Source organism: Schistocerca americana, chromosome 6 (genome assembly GCF_021461395.2).
Source record: "Schistocerca americana isolate TAMUIC-IGC-003095 chromosome 6, iqSchAmer2.1, whole genome shotgun sequence".
In the NCBI taxonomy this organism is placed as follows: Eukaryota; Metazoa; Arthropoda; class Insecta; order Orthoptera; family Acrididae; genus Schistocerca; species Schistocerca americana.
Window position 1 is genome coordinate 637,034,219 of NC_060124.1, and position 23,404 is coordinate 637,057,622.

Consider the following 23,404-nt stretch of genomic DNA (forward strand, 5'->3'; position numbering starts at 1 on the left):
GTAGACAGTAAGAAGTGTCAGTCTTCTTGTACTTAAGTCGGCATTGTGCCTTTTGTATTTAATTGCGATGCAATTTCTGTGTTTCATCGTCAATAAGAAGGTCAGAGGGATACAGTAAACCTGAAGTGAAGCATCGGAATGTCACAAGAATGGTTCAAAACATAGACAGTAGGAAGAGTCAGTCTTCTTGTACTTGAATCGGCATTGTGTCTTTTGTATTTAATTCCGATGCAATTTCTGTGTTTCATCGTCAATGAGAAGGTCAGGGGGAATCACTAAACCTGAAGTGAGGCATCGGAATCTATAACTAGTGTCACAGGAATGGTTAAAACATAGACAGTAGGAAGAGTCAGTCATCTTGTACGTAAGTCGGCATTGTGCCTTTTCTATTTAATTCCGATGCAATGTATGTGTTTCATCGTCAATAAGAAGGTCCAAGGGATATAGTAAACATATAGTGAAGCATCGGAATCTAAAACTGGTCTCACAGGAAATGTTCACAACATAGTCAGTAAGAAGAGTCAGTCTTCTTGTACTTAAGTCGGCGTTGTGCATTTTGTATTTAATTCCGAAGCAGTTTCTGTGTTTCGTCGTCAATACGATGGTCATAGGGAGACAGTAAACCTTAAGTGAAGCATCGGAATCTATAACTAGTGTCACAGGAATGGTTCAAAAAATAGACAGTAAGATGAGTCAGTCTTCTTGTACGTAAGTCAGCATTGTGCCTTTCCTATTTAATTCCGATGCAAATTCTGTGTTTCATCATCAAGAAGAAGGTCAGAGAGATGCAGTAAACCTGAAGTGAAGCATCGGAATGTATAACTGGTGTCACAGAAAAGGTTCAAAACGTAGACAGTAAAAAAAGTCTGTCGTCTTGTACTTATGTCGACATTGTGCCTTTTGTATTTAATTCCGATGCAATTTCTGTGTTTCATCGTCAATAAGAAGGTCTGAGGGATACAGTAAACCTGAAGTGAAGCATCGGAATCTATAACTAGTGTCACAGGAATGGTGCAAAGCATAGACAGTAGGAAGAGTCAGTTTTCTTGTACTTAAGTCGGCATTGTGCCTTTTCTATTTAATTCCGATGCAGTTTCTGTGTTTCGTCGTCAATACGAGGGTCAGAGGGATAGACTAAACCTTAATTGAAGCATCGGAATCTATAACTAATGTCACAGGAATGGTTCAAAACATACACAGCAAGAGGAGTCAGTCTTCTTGTACTTAAGTCGGCATTGTGAATTTTGTATTTAATTCCGATGCAATTTGTGTGTTTCATCGTCAATAAGAAGGTCCAAGGGATACAGTAAACCTGAAGTGATGCATCGGAATCTATAACTAGTGTCACAGGAATGGTTCAAACATAGACAGTAGGAAGTGTCAGTCTTCTTGTACTTAATTCGGCATTGTGCCATTTGTATTTAATTCCGATGCAATTTCTGTGTTTCATCGTCAATAAGAAGGTCCAAGGGATACAGTAAACCTGAAGTGAAGCATCGGAATCTATAACTAGTGTCACAGGAATGGGTCAAAACATAGACAGTAAGAAGAGTCATTCTTCTTGTACTTAAGTCGGCATTGTGCCTTTTGTATTTAATTTCGATGCAATTTCTGTGTTTCATCGTCAATAAGAAGGTCCAAGGGATACAGTAAACACATAGTGAAGCATCGGAATCTAAAACTGGTCTCACAGGAAATGTTCGAATCATAGTAAGTAAGAAGAGTCAGTCTTCTTTTACTTAAATCGGCATTGTGCCTTTTCTATGTACTTTTGATGCAATTTCTGTGTTTCGTCGTCAATAAGAAGGTCCAAGTGATACGGTTAACCTGAAGTGAAGCACCGGAATCTAAAACCGGTCTCTCAGGAAAGGTGCCAAACATAGAGAGTAAGAAGAGCCAGTCATCTTCTATTTGCGTCGGCATTGTACATTTTGTATATAATTCCGATGCAGTGTCTGTGTTTCATCGTCAATAAGAAGGTCAGAGGGAATCAGTAAACCTGAAGTGAAGCATCGGAATCAATAACTAGTGTCACAGGAATGGTTAAAACATAGACAGTAGGAAGAGTCTGTCTTCTGGTACTTAAGTCGGCATTGTGGCTTTTCTATTTATTTCCGATGCAATGTATGTGTTTCATCGTCAATAAGAAGGTCCTAGGGAGACAGTAAACATATAGTGAAGCATCGGAATCTAAAACTGGTCTCACAGGAAATGTTCACAACATAGTCAGTAAGAAGAGTCAGTCTACTTGTACTTAAGTCGGCATTGTGCATTTTGTATTTAATTCCGATGCAATTTCTGTGTTTCATCATCAATAAGAAGGTCAGAGGGATACAGTAAACCTGAAGTGAAGCAACGGAATCTATAACTAGTGTCACAGGAATGGTTCAAACTTAGACAGTAGGAAGAGTCAGTCTTCTTGTACTTAAGTCGGCGTTGTGCCTTTTCTATTTAATTCCGATGCAATTTCTGTGTTTCGTCGTCAATAAGAAGGTCAAAAGGATACAGTAAACCTAAAATGAAGCATCGGAATCTATAACTAGTGTCACAGGAATGGTTCAAAACATAGACAGTAAGAAGAGGCAGTCTTCTTGTACATATGTCTGCATTGTGCCTCTTGTATTTAATTCCGATTCAATCTCTGTGTTTCATCGTCGATAAGCAGGTCCAAGGGATACAATAAACCTGAAGTGAAGCATCGGAATCTATAACTAGTGTCACGGGAATTGTTCAAAACATAGACAGTAAGAAGAGTCAGTCTTCTTGTACTTAAGTCGGATTTGAGCTTTTGTATTTAATTCCGATGCAATTTCTGTGTTTCATCGTCAATAAGAAGGTCAAAGTGATACAGTAAACCTGAAGTGAAGCATCTGAAACTATAACTAGTGTCACCGGAATGGTTCAAAACATAGACAGTAAGAAGAGTCGGTCTTCTTGTACTTAAGTCGGCATTGTGCTTTTTGTATTTGATTCCGATGCAATTTCTGTGTTTCATCGTCAATACGAAGGTCCAAGTGATACAGTAAACCTGAAGTGAAGCATCGGAAACTATAACTAGTGTCACCGGAATGGTTCAAAACATAGACAGTAAGATGTGTCAGTCTTCTTGTACTGAAGTCGGCATTGTGCCTTTTGTATTTAATTCCGATGCAATTTCTGTGTTTCACCGTAAACAAGAAGGTCAGTGGGATACAGTAAACCTGAAGTGAAGCATCGCAACCTATAACTAGTGTCACAGGAATGGTTCTAAACATAGACAGTAAGAAGAGTCAGTCTTCTTGTACTTAAGTCGGCATTGTGCCTTTTGTATTTAATTGCGATGCAATTTCTGTGTTTAATCGTCAATAAGAAGGTCCAAGGGATACAATAAACATATAGTGAAGCATCGGAATCTAAACCTGGTCTCACAGGAAATGCACACAACTTAGTCAGAAAGAAGAGACAGTCTTCTTGTACTTAAGTCGGCGTTGTGCGTTTTGTATTTAATCCCGATGCAATTTCGTGTGTCTCATCGTCAATAAGAAGGTCAGAGGGATACAGTAAACCTGAAGTGAAGCATCGGAATGTCACAAGAATGGTTCAAAACATAGACAGTAGGAAGAGTCAGTCTTCTTGTACTTAAGTCGGCATTGTGTCTTTTGTATTTAATTCCGATGCAATTTCTGTGTTTCATCGTCAATAAGAAGGTCAGAGGGAATCACTAAACCTGAAGTGAAGCATCGGAATCTATAACTAGTGTCACAGGAATGGTTAAAACATAGACAGTACGAAGAGTCAGTCTTCTTGTACTTAAGTCGGCATTGTGCCTTTTCTATTTAATTCCGATGCAATGTATGTGTTTCATCGTCACTAAGAAGGTCCAAGGGATACAGTAAACATATAGTGAAGCATCGGAATCAAAAACTGGTCTCACAGGAAATGTTCACAACATAGTCTGTAAGAAGAGACAGTCTTCTTGTACTTAAGTCGGCATTGTGCATTTTGTATTTAATTCCGATGCTGTTTCTGTGTTTCGTCGTCAATAAGAAGGTCCAAGGGATACAATAAACATATAGTGAAGCATCGGAATCTAAACCTGGTCTCACAGGAAATGCACACAACTTAGTCAGAAAGAAGAGACAGTCTTCTTGTACTTAAGTCGGCGTTGTGCGTTTTGTATTTAATTCCGATGCAATTTCGTGTGTCTCATCGTCAATAAGAAGGTCAGAGGGATACAGTAAACCTGAAGTGAAGCATCGGAATGTCACAAGAATGGTTCAAAACATAGACAGTAGGAAGAGTCAGTCCTCTTGTACTTAAGTCGGCATTGTGCCTTTTGTATTTAATTCCGATGCAATTTGTGTGTTTCATCGTCAATAAGAAGGTCCAAGGGATACAGTAAACCTGAAGTGATGCATCGGAATCTATAACTAGTGCCTTTTGTATTTAATTCCGATGCAGTTTCTGTGTTTCGCCGTCAATACGAAGGTCAGGGGGAGACAGTAAACCTTAAGTGAAGCATCGGAATCTATAACTAGTGTCACAGGAATGGTTCAAAAATTAGACAGTAAGATGAGTCAGTCTTCTTGTACGTAATTCGGCATTGTGCCTTTTCTATTTAGTTCCGATGCAAAATCTTTGTTTCATCATCAAGAAGAAGGTCAGAGGGATGCAGTAAACCTGAAGTGAAGCATCGTAATCTATAACTGGTGTCACAGAAAAGGTTCAAAACATAGACAGTAAAAAAAGTCTGTCGTCTTGTACTTAAGTCGACATTGTGCCTTTTGTATTTAATTCCCAAGCAATTTCTGTGTTTCATCGTCAATAAGAAGGTCTGAGGGATACAGTAAACCTGAAGTGAGGCATCGGAATCTATAACTAGTGTCACAGGAATGGTACAAAGCATAGACAGTAGGAAGAGTCAGTCTTCTTGTACTTAAGTCTGCATTGTGCCATTTGTATTTAATTCCGATGCAATTTCTGTGTTTCATCGTCAATACGAAGGTCCAAGGGATACAGTAAACCTGAAGTGAAGCATCGGAATCTATAACTAGTGTCACAGGAATGGTTCAAAACATAGACAGTAAGAAGAGTCATTCTTCTTGTACTTAAGTCGGAATTGTGCCTTTTGTATTTAATTTCGATGCAATTTCTGTGTTTCATCGTCAATAAGAAGGTCCAAGGGATACACTAAACACATAGTGAAGCATCGGAATCTAAAAGTGGTCTCACTGGAAATGTTCAAATCATAGTAAGTAAGAAGAGTCAGTCTTCTTGTACTTAAGTCGGCATTGTGCCTTTCCTATATAATTTTGATGCAATTTCTGTGTTTCGTCGTCAATAAGAAGGTCCAAGAGATACAGTAAACATGAAGTGAAGCACCGGAATCTAAAACCGGTCTCTCAGGAAAGGTTCAAAACATAGAGAGTAAGAAGAGCCGGTCATCTTGTATTTGAGTCGGCACTGTGCCTTTTGTATTTAATTCCGATGCAGTGTCTGTGTTTCATCGTCAATAAGAAGGCCAGAGGGAATCAGTAAACCTGAAGTGAAGCATCGGAATCTATAACTAGTGTCACAGGAATGGATACAACATAGACAGAAGGATGAGTCAGTCTTCTTGTACTTAAGTCGGCATTGTGCCTTTTCAATTTAATTGCGATGCAATGTATGTGTTTCATCGTCTATAAGAAGGTCCAAGGGATACAGTAAACATATAGTGAAGCATCGGAATCTAAAACTGGTCTCACAGGAAAGGATCAAAACATAGAGAGTAAGAAGAGCCAGTCATCTTGTATTTGAGTCGGCATTGTGCCTTTTGTATTTAATTCCGATGCAATTTCTAAGTTTCATCGCCAATAAGAAGGTCAGAGGGATACAGTAAGCCTGAAGTGATGCATCGAAATCTATAACTAGTGTCACAGGAATGGTTAAATCATGGACAGTAAGATGAGTCAGTCTTCTTGTACTTAAGTCGGCATTGTGCCTTTTGTATTTAATTCCGATGCAAGTTCTGTGTTTCATCGTCAATAAGAAGGTCCAAGTGATACAGTAAACCTAAAGTGAAGCATCGGAATCTATAACTAGTGTCACAGGAGTGGTTCAAAACATAGACAGTAAGAAGAGTCAGTCTTCTTGTACTTAAGTCGGCATTGTGCCTTTCCTATTTAATTATGGTGCACTTTCTGTGTTTCGTCGTCGATAAGAAGGTCCAAGGGATACAGTAAACCTGAAGTGATGCATCGGAATCTATAACTAGCGTCACAGGAATGGTTCAAAACATTGACAGTAAGAAGAGTCAGTCCTCTTGTACTTAAGTCGGCATTGTGCCTTTTGTATTTAATTCCGATGCAATTTCTGTGTTTCATCGTCAATAAGAAGGTTAGAGGGATACAGTAAATCTGAAAAGAAGCATCGGAATGTATAACTAGTGTAACAGGAATGGTTCAAAACATAGACAGTAGTAAGAGTCAGTCTTCTTGTACTTAAGTCGGCATTGTGCCTTTTGTATATAATTCCGATGCAGTTTCTGTGTTTCATCGTCAATAAGAAGGTCAGAGGGAATCAGTAAACCTGAAGTGAAGCATCGGAATCAATAACTAGTGTCACAGGAATGGTTAAAACATAGACAGTAGGATGAGTCTGTCTTCTGGTACTTAAGTCGGCATTGTGCCTTTTCTATTTATTTCCAATGCAATGTATGTGTTTCATCGTCAATAAGAAGGTCCTAGGGAGGCAGTAAACATATAGTGAAGCATCGGAATCTAAAACTGGTCTCACAGGAAATGTTCACAACATAGTCAGTAAGAAGAGTCAGTCTACTTGTACTTAAGTCGGCATTGTGCATTTTGTATTTAATTCCGATGCAATTTCTGTGTTTCATCATCAATAAGAAGGTCAGAGGGATACAGTAAACCTGAAGTGAAGCAACGGAATCTATAACTAGTGTCACAGGAATGGTTCAAACATAGACAGTAGGAAGAGTCAGTCTTCTTGTACTTAAGTCGGCAATGTGCCTTTTCCATTTAATTCCGATGCAATTTCTGTGTTTCGTCGTCAATAAGAAGGTCAAAAGGATACAGTAAACCTAAAATGAAGCATCGGAATCTATAACTAGTGTCACAGGAATAGTTCAAAACATAGACAGTAAGAAGAGTCAGTCTTCTTGTACATATGTCTGCATTGTGCCTCTTGTATTTAATTCCGATTCAATCTCTGTGTTTCATCGTCGATAAGCAGGTCCAAGGGATACAATAAACCTGAAGTGAAGCATCGGAATCAATAACTAGTGTCACAGGAATTGTTCAAAACATAGACAGTAAGAAGAGTCAGTCTTCTTGTACTTAAGTCGGATTTGAGCTTTTGTATTTAATTCCGATGCAATTTCTGTGTTTCATCGTCAATTAGAAGGTCAAAGTGATACGGTAAACCTGAAGTGAAGCATCTGAAACTATAACTAGTGTCACCGGAATGGTTCAAAACATAGACAGTAAGAAGAGTCGGTCTTCTTGTACTTAAGTCGGCATTGTGCTTTTTGTATTTGATTCCGGTGCAATTTCTGTGTTTCATCGTCAATACGAAGGTCCAAGTGATACAGTAAACCTGAAGTGAAGCATCGCAATCTATAACTAGTGTCACAGGACTGGTTCTAAACATAGACAGTAAGTAGAGTCAGTCTTCTTGTACTTAAGTCGGCATATTGCCTTTTGTATTTAATTGCGATGCAATTTCTGTGTTTAATCGTCAATAAGAAGGCCCAAGGGATACAATAAACATATAGTGAAGCATCGGAATCTAAACCTGGTCTCACATGAAGTGCACACAACTTAGTCAGAAAGAAGAGACAGTCTTCTTGTACTTAAGTCGGCGTTGTGCGTTTTGTATTTAATTCCGATGCAATTTCGTGTGTCTCATCGTCAATAAGAAGGTCAGAGGGATACAGTAAACCTGAAGTGAAGCATCGGAATGTCACAAGAATAGTTCAAAACATAGATAGTAGGAAGAGTCAGTCTTCTTGTACTTAAGTCGGCATTGTGTCTTTTGTATTTAATTCCGATGCAATTTCTGTGTTTCATCGTCAATAAGAAGGTCAGAGGGAATCACTAAACCTGAAGTGAAGCATCGGAATCTATAACTAGTGTCACAGGAATGGTTAAAACATAGACAGTAGGAAGAGTCAGTCTTCTTGTACTTAAGTCGGCATTGTGCCTTTTCTATTTAATTCCGATGCAATGTATGTGTTTCATCGTCACTAAGAAGGTCCAAGGGATACAGTAAACATATAGTGAAGCATCGGAATCTAAAACTGGTCTCACAGGAAATGTTCACAAAATAGTCTGTAAGAAGAGACAGCCTTCTTGTACTTAAGTCGGCATTGTGCATTTTGTATTTAATTCCGATGCTGTTTCTGTGTTTCGTCGTCAATACGTAGGTCAGAGGGAGACAGTAAACCTTAAGTGAAGCATCGGAATCTAAACCTGGTCTCACAGGAAATGCACACAACTTAGTCAGAAAGAAGAGACAGTCTTCTTGTACTTAAGTCGGCGTTGTGCGTTTTGTATTTAATTCCGATGCAATTTCGTGTGTCTCATCGTCAATAAGAAGGTCAGAGGGATACAGTAAACCTGAAGTGAAGCATCGGAATGTCACAAGAATGGTTCAAAACATAGACAGTAGGAAGAGTCAGTCCTCTTGTACTTAAGTCGGCATTGTGCCTTTTGTATTTAATTCCGATGCAATTTGTGTGTTTCATCGTCAATAAGAAGGTCCAAGGGATACAGTAAACCTGAAGTGATGCATCGGAATCTATAACTAGTGTCACAGGAATGGTTCATAACATAGACAGTAGGAAGTGTCAGTCTTCTTGTACTTAAGTCGGCATTGTGTCTTTTGTATTTAATTCCGATGCAATTTCTGTGTTTCATCGTCAATAAGAAGGTCAGAGGGAATCACTAAACCTGAAGTGAAGCACCGAAATTTATAACTAGTGTCACAGGAATGGTTAAAACATAGACAGTAGGAAGAGTCAGTCTTCTTGTACTTAAGTCGGCATTGTGCCTTTTCTATTTAATTCCGATGCAATGTATGTGTTTCATCGTCACTAAGAAGGTCCAAGGGATACAGTAAACATATAGTGAAGCATCGGAATCAAAAACTGGTCTCACAGGAAATGTTCACAACATAGTCTGTAAGAAGAGACAGTCTTCTTGTACTTAAGTCGGCATTGTGCATTTTGTATTTAATTCCGATGCTGTTTCTGTGTTTCGTCGTCAATAAGAAGGTCCAAGGGATACAATAAACATATAGTGAAGCATCGGAATCTAAACCTGGTCTCACAGGAAATGCACACAACTTAGTCAGAAAGAAGAGACAGTCTTCTTGTACTTAAGTCGGCGTCGTGCGTTTTGTATTTAATTCCGATGCAATTTCGTGTGTCTCATCGTCAATAAGAAGGTCAGAGGGATACAGTAAACCTGAAGTGAAGCATCGGAATGTCACAAGAATGGTTCAAAACATAGACAGTAGGAAGAGTCAGTCCTCTTGTACTTAAGTCGGCATTGTGCCTTTTGTATTTAATTCCGATGCAATTTGTGTGTTTCATCGTCAATAAGAAGGTCCAAGGGATACAGTAAACCTGAAGTGATGCATCGGAATCTATAACTAGTGCCTTTTGTATTTAATTCCGATGCAGTTTCTGTGTTTCGCCGTCAATACGAAGGTCAGGGGGAGACAGTAAACCTTAAGTGAAGCATCGGAATCTATAACTAGTGTCACAGGAATGGTTCAAAAATTAGACAGTAAGATGAGTCAGTCTTCTTGTACGTAATTCGGCATTGTGCCTTTTCTATTTAGTTCCGATGCAAAATCTTTGTTTCATCATCAAGAAGAAAGTCAGAGGGATGCAGTAAACCTGAAGTGAAGCATCGTAATCTATAACTGGTGTCACAGAAAAGGTTCAAAACATAGACAGTAAAAAAAGTCTGTCGTCTTGTACTTAAGTCGACATTGTGCCTTTTGTATTTAATTCCCAAGCAATTTCTGTGTTTCATCGTCAATAAGAAGGTCTGAGGGATACAGTAAACCTGAAGTGAGGCATCGGAATCTATAACTAGTGTCACAGGAATGGTACAAAGCATAGACAGTAGGAAGAGTCAGTCTTCTTGTTTTTAAGTCTGCATTGTGCCATTTGTATTTAATTCCGATGCAATTTCTGTGTTTCATCGTCAATACGAAGGTCCAAGGGATACAGTAAACCTGAAGTGAAGCATCGGAATCTATAACTAGTGTCACAGGAATGGTTCAAAACATAGACAGTAAGAAGAGTCATTCTTCTTGTACTTAAGTCGGAATTGTGCCTTTTGTATTTAATTTCGATGCAATTTCTGTGTTTCATCGTCAATAAGAAGGTCCAAGGGATACACTAAACACATAGTGAAGCATCGGAATCTAAAAGTGGTCTCACTGGAAATGTTCAAATCATAGTAAGTAAGAAGAGTCAGTCTTCTTGTACTTAAGTCGGCATTGTGCCTTTCCTATATAATTTTGATGCAATTTCTGTGTTTCGTCGTCAATAAGAAGGTCCAAGAGATACAGTAAACATGAAGTGAAGCACCGGAATCTAAAACCGGTCTCTCAGGAAAGGTTCAAAACATAGAGAGTAAGAAGAGCCGGTCATCTTGTATTTGAGTCGGCACTGTGCCTTTTGTATTTAATTCCGATGCAGTGTCTGTGTTTCATCGTCAATAAGAAGGCCAGAGGGAATCAGTAAACCTGAAGTGAAGCATCGGAATCTATAACTAGTGTCACAGGAATGGATACAACATAGACAGAAGGATGAGTCAGTCTTCTTGTACTTAAGTCGGCATTGTGCCTTTTCAATTTAATTGCGATGCAATGTATGTGTTTCATCGTCTATAAGAAGGTCCAAGGGATACAGTAAACATATAGTGAAGCATCGGAATCTAAAACTGGTCTCACAGGAAAGGATCAAAACATAGAGAGTAAGAAGAGCCAGTCATCTTGTATTTGAGTCGGCATTGTGCCTTTTGTATTTAATTCCGATGCAATTTCTAAGTTTCATCGCCAATAAGAAGGTCAGAGGGATACAGTAAGCCTGAAGTGATGCATCGAAATCTATAACTAGTGTCACAGGAATGGTTAAATCATGGACAGTAAGATGAGTCAGTCTTCTTGTACTTAAGTCGGCATTGTGCCTTTTGTATTTAATTCCGATGCAAGTTCTGTGTTTCATCGTCAATAAGAAGGTCCAAGTGATACAGTAAACCTAAAGTGAAGCATCGGAATCTATAACTAGTGTCACAGGAGTGGTTCAAAACATAGACAGTAAGAAGAGTCAGTCTTCTTGTACTTAAGTCGGCATTGTGCCTTTCCTATTTAATTATGGTGCACTTTCTGTGTTTCGTCGTCGATAAGAAGGTCCAAGGGATACAGTAAACCTGAAGTGATGCATCGGAATCTATAACTAGCGTCACAGGAATGGTTCAAAACATTGACAGTAAGAAGAGTCAGTCCTCTTGTACTTAAGTCGGCATTGTGCCTTTTGTATTTAATTCCGATGCAATTTCTGCGTTTCATCGTCAATAAGAAGGTTAGAGGGATACAGTAAATCTGAAAAGAAGCATCGGAATGTATAACTAGTGTAACAGGAATGGTTCAAAACATAGACAGTAGTAAGAGTCAGTCTTCTTGTACTTAAGTCGGCATTGTGCCTTTTGTATATAATTCCGATGCAGTTTCTGTGTTTCATCGTCAATAAGAAGGTCAGAGGGAATCAGTAAACCTGAAGTGAAGCATCGGAATCAATAACTAGTGTCACAGGAATGGTTAAAACATAGACAGTAGGATGAGTCTGTCTTCTGGTACTTAAGTCGGCATTGTGCCTTTTCTATTTATTTCCAATGCAATGTATGTGTTTCATCGTCAATAAGAAGGTCCTAGGGAGGCAGTAAACATATAGTGAAGCATCGGAATCTAAAACTGGTCTCACAGGAAATGTTCACAACATAGTCAGTAAGAAGAGTCAGTCTACTTGTACTTAAGTCGGCATTGTGCATTTTGTATTTAATTCCGATGCAATTTCTGTGTTTCATCATCAATAAGAAGGTCAGAGGGATACAGTAAACCTGAAGTGAAGCAACGGAATCTATAACTAGTGTCACAGGAATGGTTCAAACATAGACAGTAGGAAGAGTCAGTCTTCTTGTACTTAAGTCGGCAATGTGCCTTTTCTATTTAATTCCGATGCAATTTCTGTGTTTCGTCGTCAATAAGAAGGTCAAAAGGATACAGTAAACCTAAAATGAAGCATCGGAATCTATAACTAGTGTCACAGGAATAGTTCAAAACATAGACAGTAAGAAGAGTCAGTCTTCTTGTACATATGTCTGCATTGTGCCTCTTGTATTTAATTCCGATTCAATCTCTGTGTTTCATCGTCGATAAGCAGGTCCAAGGGATACAATAAACCTGAAGTGAAGCATCGGAATCAATAACTAGTGTCACAGGAATTGTTCAAAACATAGACAGTAAGAAGAGTCAGTCTTCTTGTACTTAAGTCGGATTTGAGCTTTTGTATTTAATTCCGATGCAATTTCTGTGTTTCATCGTCAATTAGAAGGTCAAAGTGATACAGTAAACCTGAAGTGAAGCATCTGAAACTATAACTAGTGTCACCGGAATGGTTCAAAACATAGACAGTAAGAAGAGTCGGTCTTCTTGTACTTAAGTCGGCATTGTGCTTTTTGTATTTGATTCCGGTGCAATTTCTGTGTTTCATCGTCAATACGAAGGTCCAAGTGATACAGTAAACCTGAAGTGAAGCATCGCAATCTATAACTAGTGTCACAGGACTGGTTCTAAACATAGACAGTAAGTAGAGTCAGTCTTCTTGTACTTAAGTCGGCATATTGCCTTTTGTATTTAATTGCGATGCAATTTCTGTGTTTAATCGTCAATAAGAAGGCCCAAGGGATACAATAAACATATAGTGAAGCATCGGAATCTAAACCTGGTCTCACATGAAGTGCACACAACTTAGTCAGAAAGAAGAGACAGTCTTCTTGTACTTAACTCGGCGTTGTGCCTTTTGTATTTAATTCCGTTGCAATTTCGTGTGTCTCATCGTCAATAAGAAGGTCAGGGGGATACAGTAAACCTGAAGTGAAGCATCGGAATGTCACAAGAATGGTTCAAAACATAGACAGTAGGAAGAGTCAGTCTTCTTGTACTTGAATCGGCATTGTGTCTTTTGTATTTAATTCCGATGCAATTTCTGTGTTTCATCGTCAATAAGAAGGTCAGAGGGAATCACTAAACCTGAAGTGAAGCATCGGAATCTATAACTAGTGTCACAGGAATGGTTAAAACATAGACAGTAGGAAGAGTCAGTCTTCTTGTACTTATGTCGGCATTGTGCCTTTTCTATTTAATTCCGATGCAATGTATGTGTTTCATCGTCACTAAGAAGGTCCAAGGTATACAGTAAACATATAGTGAAGCATCGGAATCTAAAACTGGTCTCACAGGAAATGTTCACAACATAGTCTGTATGAAGAGACAGTCTTCTTGTACTTAAGTCGGCATTGTGCATTTTGTATTTAATTCCGATGCTGTTTCTGTATTTCGTCGTCAATACGAAAGTCAGAGGGAGACAGTAAACCTTAAGTGAAGCATCGGAATCTGTAACTAATGTTACAGGAATGGTTCAAAACATACTCAGCAAGAAGAGTCTGTCCTCTTGTACTTAAGTCGGCATTGTGCCTTTTGTATTTAATTCCGATGCAATTTGTGAGTTTCATCGTCAATAAGAAGGTCGAAGGGATACAGTAAACCTGAAGTGATGAATCGGAATCTATAACTAGTGTCACAGGAATGGTTCATAACATAGACAGTAGGAAGTGTCAGTCTTCTTGTACTTAAGCCGGCATTGTGCCTTTTGTATTTAATTCCGATGCAGTTTCTGTGTTTCGCCGTCAATACGACGGTCAATGGGAGACAGTAAACCCTAAGTGAAGCATCGGAATCTATAACTAGTGTCACAGGAATGGTTCAAAAATTAGACAGTAAGATGAGTCAGTCTTCTTGTACGTAAGTCGGCATTGTGCCTTTTCTATTTAATTCCGATGCAAAATCTGTGTTTCATCATCAAGAAGAAGGTCAGAGGGATGCAGTAAACCTCAAGTGAAGCATCGGAATCTATAACTGGTGTCACAGAAAAGGTTCAAAACATAGACAGAAAAAAAAGTCTGTCGACTTGTACTTAAGTCGACATTGTGCCTTTTGTATTTAATTCCCAAGCAATTTCTGTGTTTCATCGTCAATAAGAAGGTCTGAGGGATACAGTAAAGCGGAAGTGAAGCATCGGAATCTATAACTAGTGTCACAGGAATGGTGCAAACATAGACAGTAAGAAGAGTCAGTCTTCTTGTACTTAAGTCGGATTTGAGCTTTTGTATTTAATTCCGATGCAATTTCTGTGTTTCATCGTCAATTAGAAGGTCAAAGTGATACAGTAAACCTGAAGTGAAGCATCTGAAACTATAACTAGTGTCACCGGAATGGTTCAAAACATAGACAGTAAGAAGAGTCGGTCTTCTTGTACTTAAGTCGGCATTGTGCTTTTTGTATTTGATTCCGGTGCAATTTCTGTGTTTCATTGTCAATAAGAAGGTCCATGGGATACAGTAAACCTGAAGTGATGCATCGGAATCTATAACTAGTGTCACAGGAATGGTTCAAAACATAGACAGTAAGAAGAGTCTTTCTTCTTGTACTTAAGTCGGAATTGTGCCTTTTGTGTTTAATTTCGATGCAATTTCTGTGTTTCATCGTCAATAAGAAGGTCCAAGGGATACAGTAAACACATAGTGAAGCATCGGAATCTTAAAGTGGTCTCACAGGAAATGTTCAAATCATAGTAAGTAAGAAGAGTCAGTCTTCTTGTACTTAAGTCGGCATTGTGCCTTTCCTATATAATTTTGATGCAATTTCTGTGTTTCGTCGTCAATAAGAAGGTCCAAGAGATACAGTAAACGTGAAGTGAAGCACCGGAATCTAAAACCGGTCTCTCAGGAAAGGTTCAAAACATAGAGAGTAAGAAGAGCCGGTCATCTTGTATTTGAGTCGGCATTGTACCTTTTGTATTTATTTCCGATGCAGTTTCTGTGTTTCATCGTCAATAAGAAGGTCAGAGGGAATCAGTAAACCTGAAGTGAAGCATCGGAATCTATAACTAGTGTCACAGGAATGGATAAAACATAGACAGTAGGATGAGTCAGTCTTCTTGTACTTAAGTCGGCATTGTGCCTTTTCAACTTAATTGCGATGCAATGTATGTGTTTCATTGTCTATAAGAAGGTCCAAGGGATACAGTAAACATATAGTGAAGCATCGGAATCTAAAACTGGTCTCACAGGAAAGGATCAAAACATAGAGAGTAAGAAGAGCCAGTCATCTTGTATTTGAGTCGGCATTGTGCCTTTTGTATTTAATTCCGATGCAATTTCTAAGTTTCATCGCCAATAAGAAGGTCAGAGGGATACAGTAAGCCTGAAGTGATGCATCGGAATCTATAACTAGTGTCACAGGATTGGTTAAAAACATGGACAGTAAGATGAGTCAGTCTTCTTGTACTTAAGTCGGCATTGTGCCTTTTGTATTTAATTCCGATGCAAGTTCTGTGTTTCGTCGTCAATAAGAAGGTCCAAGTGATACAGTAAACCTAAAGTGAAGCATCGGAATCTATAACTAGTGTCACAGGAATGGTTCAAAACATAGACAGTAAGAAGATTCAGTCTTCTTGTACTTAAGTCGGCATTGTGCCTTTCCTATTTAATTATGGTGCACTTTCTGTGTTTCGTCGTCGATAAGAAGGTTCAAGGGATACAGTAAACCTGAAGTGATGCATCGGAATCTATAACTAGTGTCACAGGAATGGTTCAAAACATTGACAGTAAGAAGAGTCAGTCCTCTTGTACTTAAGTCTTCATTGTGCCTTTTGTATTTAATTCCGATGCAATTTCTGTGTTTCATCGTCAATAAGAAGGTCAGAGGGATACAGTAAATCTGAAAAGAAGCATCGGAATGTATAACTAGTGTAACAGGAATGGTTCAAAACATAGACAGTAGTAAGAGTCAGTCTTTTTGTACTTGAGTCGGCATTGTGCCTTTTGTATTTAATTCCGATGCAATTTCTGTGTTTCATAGTCAATAAGAAGGTCCAAGTGATACAGTAAATCTGAAGTGAAGCATCGGAATCTAAAACTGGTCTCACAGGAAATCTTCACAACATAGTCAGAAAAAGAGGCAGTCTTCTTGTACCTAAGTCAGCATTGTGCCTTTTGTATTTAATTCCGATGCAATTTCTTTGTTTCATCGTCAATAAGAAGGTCAGAGGGATACAGTAAACCTGAAGTGAAGCATCGGAATCTATAACTAGTGTCACACGAATGGTTAATAACATTGACAGTAAGAAGAGTCAGTCTTCTTGTACTTAAGTCGGCATTGGGCCTTTTGTATTTAATTCCGATGCAATTTCTGTGTTTCATCGTCAATAAGAAGGTCCAAGTGATACAGTAAACCTAAAGTGAAGTATTGGAATTTATAACTAGTGTCACAGGAATGGTTCAAAACATACACAGTAAGAACAGTCAGTCTTCTTGTACTTAAGACGCCATTGTGCCTTCCTATGTAATTCCGATGCAATTTCTGTGTTTCGTCGTCAATAAGAAGGTCCAAGGGATGCAGTAAACCTGAAGTGAAGCATCGGAATCAAGAACTAGTGTCACAGGATTGGTTCAAATCATAGACAGTAAGAAGTGTCAGTCCTCTTGTACTTAAGTCTGCATTGTGGCTTTTGTATTTAATTCCGCTGCAATTTCTGAGTTTCATCGACAATAAGAAGGTCAGAGGGATACAGTAAACCTGAAGTGAAGCATCGGAATCTATAACTAGTGTCACAGGAATGGTTCAAAACATAGACAGTTGGAAGAGTCAGTCTTCTTGTACTTAAGTCGGCATTGTGCCTTCTCTATTTAATTCCGATGCAGTTTCTGTGTTTCGTCGTCAATGAGAGGGTCCAAGGGATACAGTAAACCTGAAGTGAAGCGTCGGAATCTATAACTAGTGTCACAGGAATGGTTCAAAACATAGACAGAAGGATGAGTCAGTCTTCTTGTACGTAAGTCGGCATTGTGCCTGTTGTATATAATTCCGATGCAATTTCTGTGGTTCATCGTCAACAAGAAGGTCAGAGGGATACAGTAAACCTGAAGTGAAGCATCGGAATGTATAACTAGTGTCACAGGAATGGTTCAAATCATAGACATTAGGAAGAGTCAGATTTCTTGTACTTGAGTCGGCATTGTGTATTTAGTATTTAATTCCGATGCAATTTCTGTGTTTCATCGTCAATAAGAGGGTCCAAGTGATACAGTAAACCTAAAGTGAAGCATCGAAAACTATAACTAGTGTCACCGGAATGGTTCAAAACATAGACAGTAAGAAGAGTCAGTCTTCTTGTACTTAAGTCGGCATTGTGCCTTTTGTATTTAATTCCGATGCAATTTCTGTGTATCATCGTAAATAAGAAGGTCAGAGGGATACAGTAAACCTGAAGTGAAGCATCGGAACCTGTAAGTAGTGTCACAGGAATGGTTCTAAACATAGACAGTAAGAAGAGTCAGTCTTCTTGTACTTAGGACGGCATTGTGCCTTTTGTATTTAATTCCGATGCAATATCTGTGTTTCATCGTCAATAAGAAGGTCCAAGGGATACAATAAACATATTGTGAAGCATCGGAATCTAAAACTAGTGTCACAGGAATGAATCAAAACATAGTCGGTAAGAAGAATCAGTCATCTTGTACTTAAGTCGGCATTGTGCCTTTTGTATTTAATTCCGAAGCAATTTCTGTGATTCATCGTCAACAAAAAGGTCCAAGGGATACATTAAACCTGAAGTGAAGCATCGGAATCTATAACAAGTGTCACAGGACTGGTTCAAATCATAGACAGTAGGAAGAGTCAGTCTTCTTGTACTTGAGTCGGCATTGTGCCTTTTCCATTTGATTCCGATGAAATTTCTGTGTTTCATCGTCAGTAAGAAGGTCCAAGGGATACAGTAAACCTGGAGTGAAGCATCGGAATCTATAACTAGTGTCACAGGAATGGTTCAAAACATAGACAGTAGGAAGAGTCAGTCTTCTTGTACTTAAGTCGGCATTGTGCCTTTTGTATTTAATTCCGATGCAATTTCTGTGTTTCATCGTCTACAAGAAGGTCCATTCGATACATTAAACCTGAAGTGAAGCATCGGAATCTGTAACTAGTGTCACAGGAATGGTTCAAAACATAGACAGTAGGTAGAGTCCGTCTTCTTGTACTTATGTCGGCATTGCGCCTTTTCTATTCAATTCCGATGCAATTTCTGTGTTTCATCGTCAATAAGAAGGTCCAAGGGATACAGTAAACCTGGAGTGAAGCATCGGAGTCTATAAGTAGTGTCACAGGAATGGTTCAAAACATAGACACTAGGAAGAGTCAGTCTTCTTGTACTTAAGTCAGCATTGTGCCTTTTGTATTTCATTCCGATGCAATTTCTGTGTTTCATCGTCAATAAGAAGGTCTGAGGGATACAGTAAACCTGAAGTGAAGCATCGGAATCTATAACTGGTGTCATAGGAATGGTTCAAACATAGACAGTAAGAAGAGTCAGTCTTCTTGTACTTAAGTCGGCATCATGCCTTTTGTATTAAGTTCCGATACCATTTCTGTGTTTCATCGTCAATGAGAGGGTCAGAGGGATACAGTAAACCTGAAGTGAAGCATCGGAATCTAAAACTAGTGTCACTGGAATGGTTCAAATCATAGACAGTAGGAAGAGTCAGTCTTCTTGTACGTAAGTCGGCATTGTGCCTTTTCTACTTAATTCCGATGCACTTTCTGTGTTTCATCGTCAATAAGAAGGTCCAAGGGATACAGTAAACCTGAAGTGAAGCATCGGAATCTATAACTAGTGACACAGGATTGGTTGAAATCATAGTCAGTAAGAAGAGCCAGTATTCTTGTACTTATGTCGGCATTGTCCCTTTTGTATTTAATTCCGATGCAATTTCTGTGCTTCATCGTCAATAAGAAGGTCCAAGGGACACAGTAAACCTGGAGTGAAGCATCGGAATTTATAACTAGTGTCACAGGAATGGTTCAAAACATAGACAGTAAGAAGAGTCACTCTACTTGTACTTAAGTCGGCACTGTGCCTTCTGTATTTAATTCCGATACCATTTCTGTGTTTCATCGTCAATAAGAGGGTCCAAGGGATACAGTAAACTTGAAGTGAAGCATCAGAATCTATAACTAGTGACACAGGATTGGTTGTAATCATAGTCAGTAAGAAGAGTCAGTATTATTGTACTTAAGTCGGCATTGTCCCTTTTGTATTTAATTCAGATGCAATTTCTGTGTTTCATCGTCAATAAGATGGTCCAAGGGATACAGTAAACCTGGAGTGAAAGCATCGGAATCTATAACTAGCGTCTCAGCAATGGTTAAAAACATAGACAGTAAGAAGATACAGTATTCTTGTTCTGAAGTCTTCATTGTGCCTTTTGTATTTAATTCCGATGTAATTTCTGTGTTTCATCGTCAATAAGAAGGTCAGAGGGATACAGTAAACCTGAAGTTAAGCATCGGAATCCACAACTACTGTCAAAGGAATGGTTCAAAACATAGACAGTAAGAAGAGTCAGTCTTCATGTACTTAAGTCGGCATTGTGCCTTTTGTATTTAATTAAGATGCAATTTCCGTGTTTCATCGTCAGTAAGAAGGTCAGAGGGATACAGTAAACCTGAAGTGAAGCATCGGAATCTATAACTAGTGTCACAGGAATGGTTCAAAGCATTGACAGGAAGAAGAGCCAGTCGTCTTGTACTTGAATTTTCATTGTGCCTTTTGTATTTAATTCCGATGCATTTTCTGTGTTCATCGTCAATACGACGGTCAGGGGGATACAGTAAATCTGAAGTGAAGCATCGGAATCTATAACTAGTGTCACAGGAATGGTTCAAAACATAGACAGTAAGAAGAGTCAGTCTTCTTGTACTTAAGTCGGCATTGTGCCTTTTGTATTTAATTCCGATGCAATTTCTGTGTTTCATCATCAATAAGAAGGTCAGAGGGATACAGTAAACCTGAAGGTAAGCATCGGAATCTATAACTACTGTCACAGGAATGGTTCAAAACATAGACAGTAAGAAGAGTCAGTCTTCTTGTACTTAAGTCGGCATTGGTCCTTTTGTATTTAATTAAGATGCAATATCTGTGTTTCATCGTCAGTAAGAAGGTCAGAGGGATACAGTAACCCTGAAGTGAAGCATCGGAATCTGTAACTACTGTCACAGGAATGGTTCAGAACATAGACAGTAAGAAGAGTCAGTCTTCTTGTACCTAAGTCGGCATTGTGCCTTTTGTATTCAATTAAGATGCAATTTCTGTGTTTCATCGTCAATAAGGAGGTCAGATGGATACAGTAAATCTGGAGTGAAGCATCGGAATCTACAACTACTGTCAAAGGAATGGTTCAAAACATAGACAGTAAGAAGAGTCAGTCTTCATGTACTTAAGTCGGCATTGTGCCTTTTGTATTTAATTAAGATGCAATTTCTGTGTTTCATCGTCAGTAAGAAGGTCAGAGGGATACAGTAAACCTGAAGTGAAGCATCGGAATCTATAACTAGTGTCACAGGAATGGTTCAAAGCATTGACAAGAAGAAGAGCCAGTCCTCTTGTACTTGAGTTGGCATTGTGCCTTTTGTATTTAATTCCGATGCATTTTCTGTGTTCATCGTCAATACGACGGTCAGGGGGATACAGTAAATCTGAAGTGAAGCATCGGAATCTATAACTAGTGTCACAGGAATGGTTCAAAACATAGACAGTAAGAAGAGTCAGTCTTCTTGTACTTAAGGCGGCATTGTGCCTTTTGTATTTAATTCCGATGCAATTTCTGTGTTTCATCGTCAATAAGAAGGTCTGAGGGATACAGTAAACCTGAAGGTAAGCATCGGAATCTATAACTACTGTCACAGGAATGGTTCAAAACATAGACAGTAAGAAGAGTCAGTCTTCTTGTACTTAAGTCGGCATTGTGCCTTTTGTATTTAATTAAGATGCAATATCTGTGTTTCATCGTCAGTAAGAAGGTCAGAGGGATACAGTAACCCTGAAGTGAAGCATCGGAATCTTTAACTACTGTCACAGGAATGGTTCAAAACAAAGACAGTAAGAAGAGTCAGTCTTCTTGTACCTAAGTCGGGATTGTGCCTTTTGTATTCAATTAAGATGCAATTTCTGTGTTTCATCGTCAATAAGGAGGTCAGATGGATACAGTAAACCTGGAGTGAAGCATCGTAATGTAAGACTAGTGTCACAGGAATGGTTCAAAACACAGACAGTAAGAAGATTCAGTCATCTTGTGCCTAAGTCGGCATTGTGCGTTTTGTATTCAATTAAGATGCAATTTCTGTGTTTCATCGTCAATAAGGAGGTCAGATGGATTCAGTAAACCTGGAGTGAAGCATCGGAATGTAAGACTAGTGTCACAGTAATGGTTCAAAACATAGACAGTAAGAAGAGTCAGTCTTCTTGTACTTAACTCGCCATTGTGCCTTTTGTATTTAATTCCGATGCAATTTCTGTGTTTCATCGTCAATAAGAAGGTCAGCTGGATACAGTAAACCTTAAGTGAAGCATCTGAATCTATAACTAGTGTCACAGGAATGGTTCAATGCATTGACAGGAAAAAGAGCCAGTCGTCTTGTACTTGAGTCGGCATTGTGCCTTTTGTACTTAATTCCGATGCATTATCTGTGTTCATCGTCAATACGACGGTCAGGGGGATACAGTAAATCTGAAGTGAAGCATCGGAATCTATAACTAGTGTCGCACGAATGGGTCAAAACAGAGACAGTAAGAAGAGTCAGTCTTCTTGTACTTAAGTCGGCATTGTGCCTTTTGTATTTAATTCCGATGCAATTTCTGTGTTTCATCGTCAATACGAAGGTCCAAGGGACACAGTAAACCTGGAATGAAGCATCGGAATCTGTAACTAGTTTCACAGGAATGGTTCAAAACATAGACAGTTAGAAGAGTCAGTCATCTTGTACTTAAGTCGGAATGTGCATTTTGTATTTAATTCCAATGCAATTTCTGTGTTTCGTCGTCAATAAGAGGGTCACAGCGATACAGTAAACCTGAAGTGAAGCATCGGAAACTATAACTAGTGTCACAGGTATGGTTCAAAACATAGTCAGTAAGAAGAGTCAGTATTCTTGTACATAAGTCGGCATTGTGCCTTTTGTATTTAATTCCGATGCAATTTCTGTGTTTCATCGTCAATAAGAAGGTCAGATGGATACAGTAAACCTAGAGTGAAGCATCGGAATGTAAGACTAGTGCCACAGTAATGGTTCAAAACATAGACAGTAAGAAGAGTCGGTCTTCTTGTACTTAACTCGCCATTGTGCCTTTTGTATTTAATTCCGATGCAATTTCTGTGTTTCGTCGTCAATAAGAGGGTCAGAGGGATACAGTAAATCTGAATTGAAGCATCGGAAACTATAACTAGTGTCACAGGAATGGTTCAAAACATAGTCAGTAAGATGAGTCAGTCTTCTTGTAGTTAAGTCGGCATTGTGCCTTTTGTATTTAATTCCGATGCAATTTCTGTGTTTCATCGTCAATAAGAAGGTCCAAGGGATACAGTAAGCCGGGAGTGAAGCATCGGAATCTATAACTAGTGTCACAGGAATGGTTCAAAACATAGTCAATTAGAAGAGTCAGTCTTCTTGTACTTAAGTCGGCATTGTGCCTTTTGTATTTAATTCCGATGCAATTTCTGTGTTTCATCGTCAATAAGAAGGTCAGAGGGATACAGAAAAACCTGAAGTTAAGCATCGGAATCTATAACTACTGTCACAGGAATGGTTCAAATCATAGACAGTAAGAAGAGTCAGTCTTCTTGTACATATGTCGGCATTGTGCCTTTTGTATTTAATTAAGATGCAATTTCTGTGTTTCATCGTCAGTAAGAAGGTCTGAGGGATACAGTAAACCCGAAGTGAAGCATCGGAATCTATAACTAGTGTCACAGGAATGGTTCAAAACATAGACAGTAAGAAGAGTCAGTCTTCTTGTACCTAAGTCGGCATTGTGCCTTTTCTATATAATTGCGATGCAATTTCTGTGTTTCATCGTCTATAAGAAGGTCAGAGGGATACAGTTAATCTGAAGTGAAGCATCGGAATCCATAACTAGTGTCACAGGAATGGTTCAAAACACAGACAGTAAGAAGAGTCAGTCATCTTGTGCCTAAGTCGGCATTGTGCCTTTTGTATTCAATTAAGATGCAAT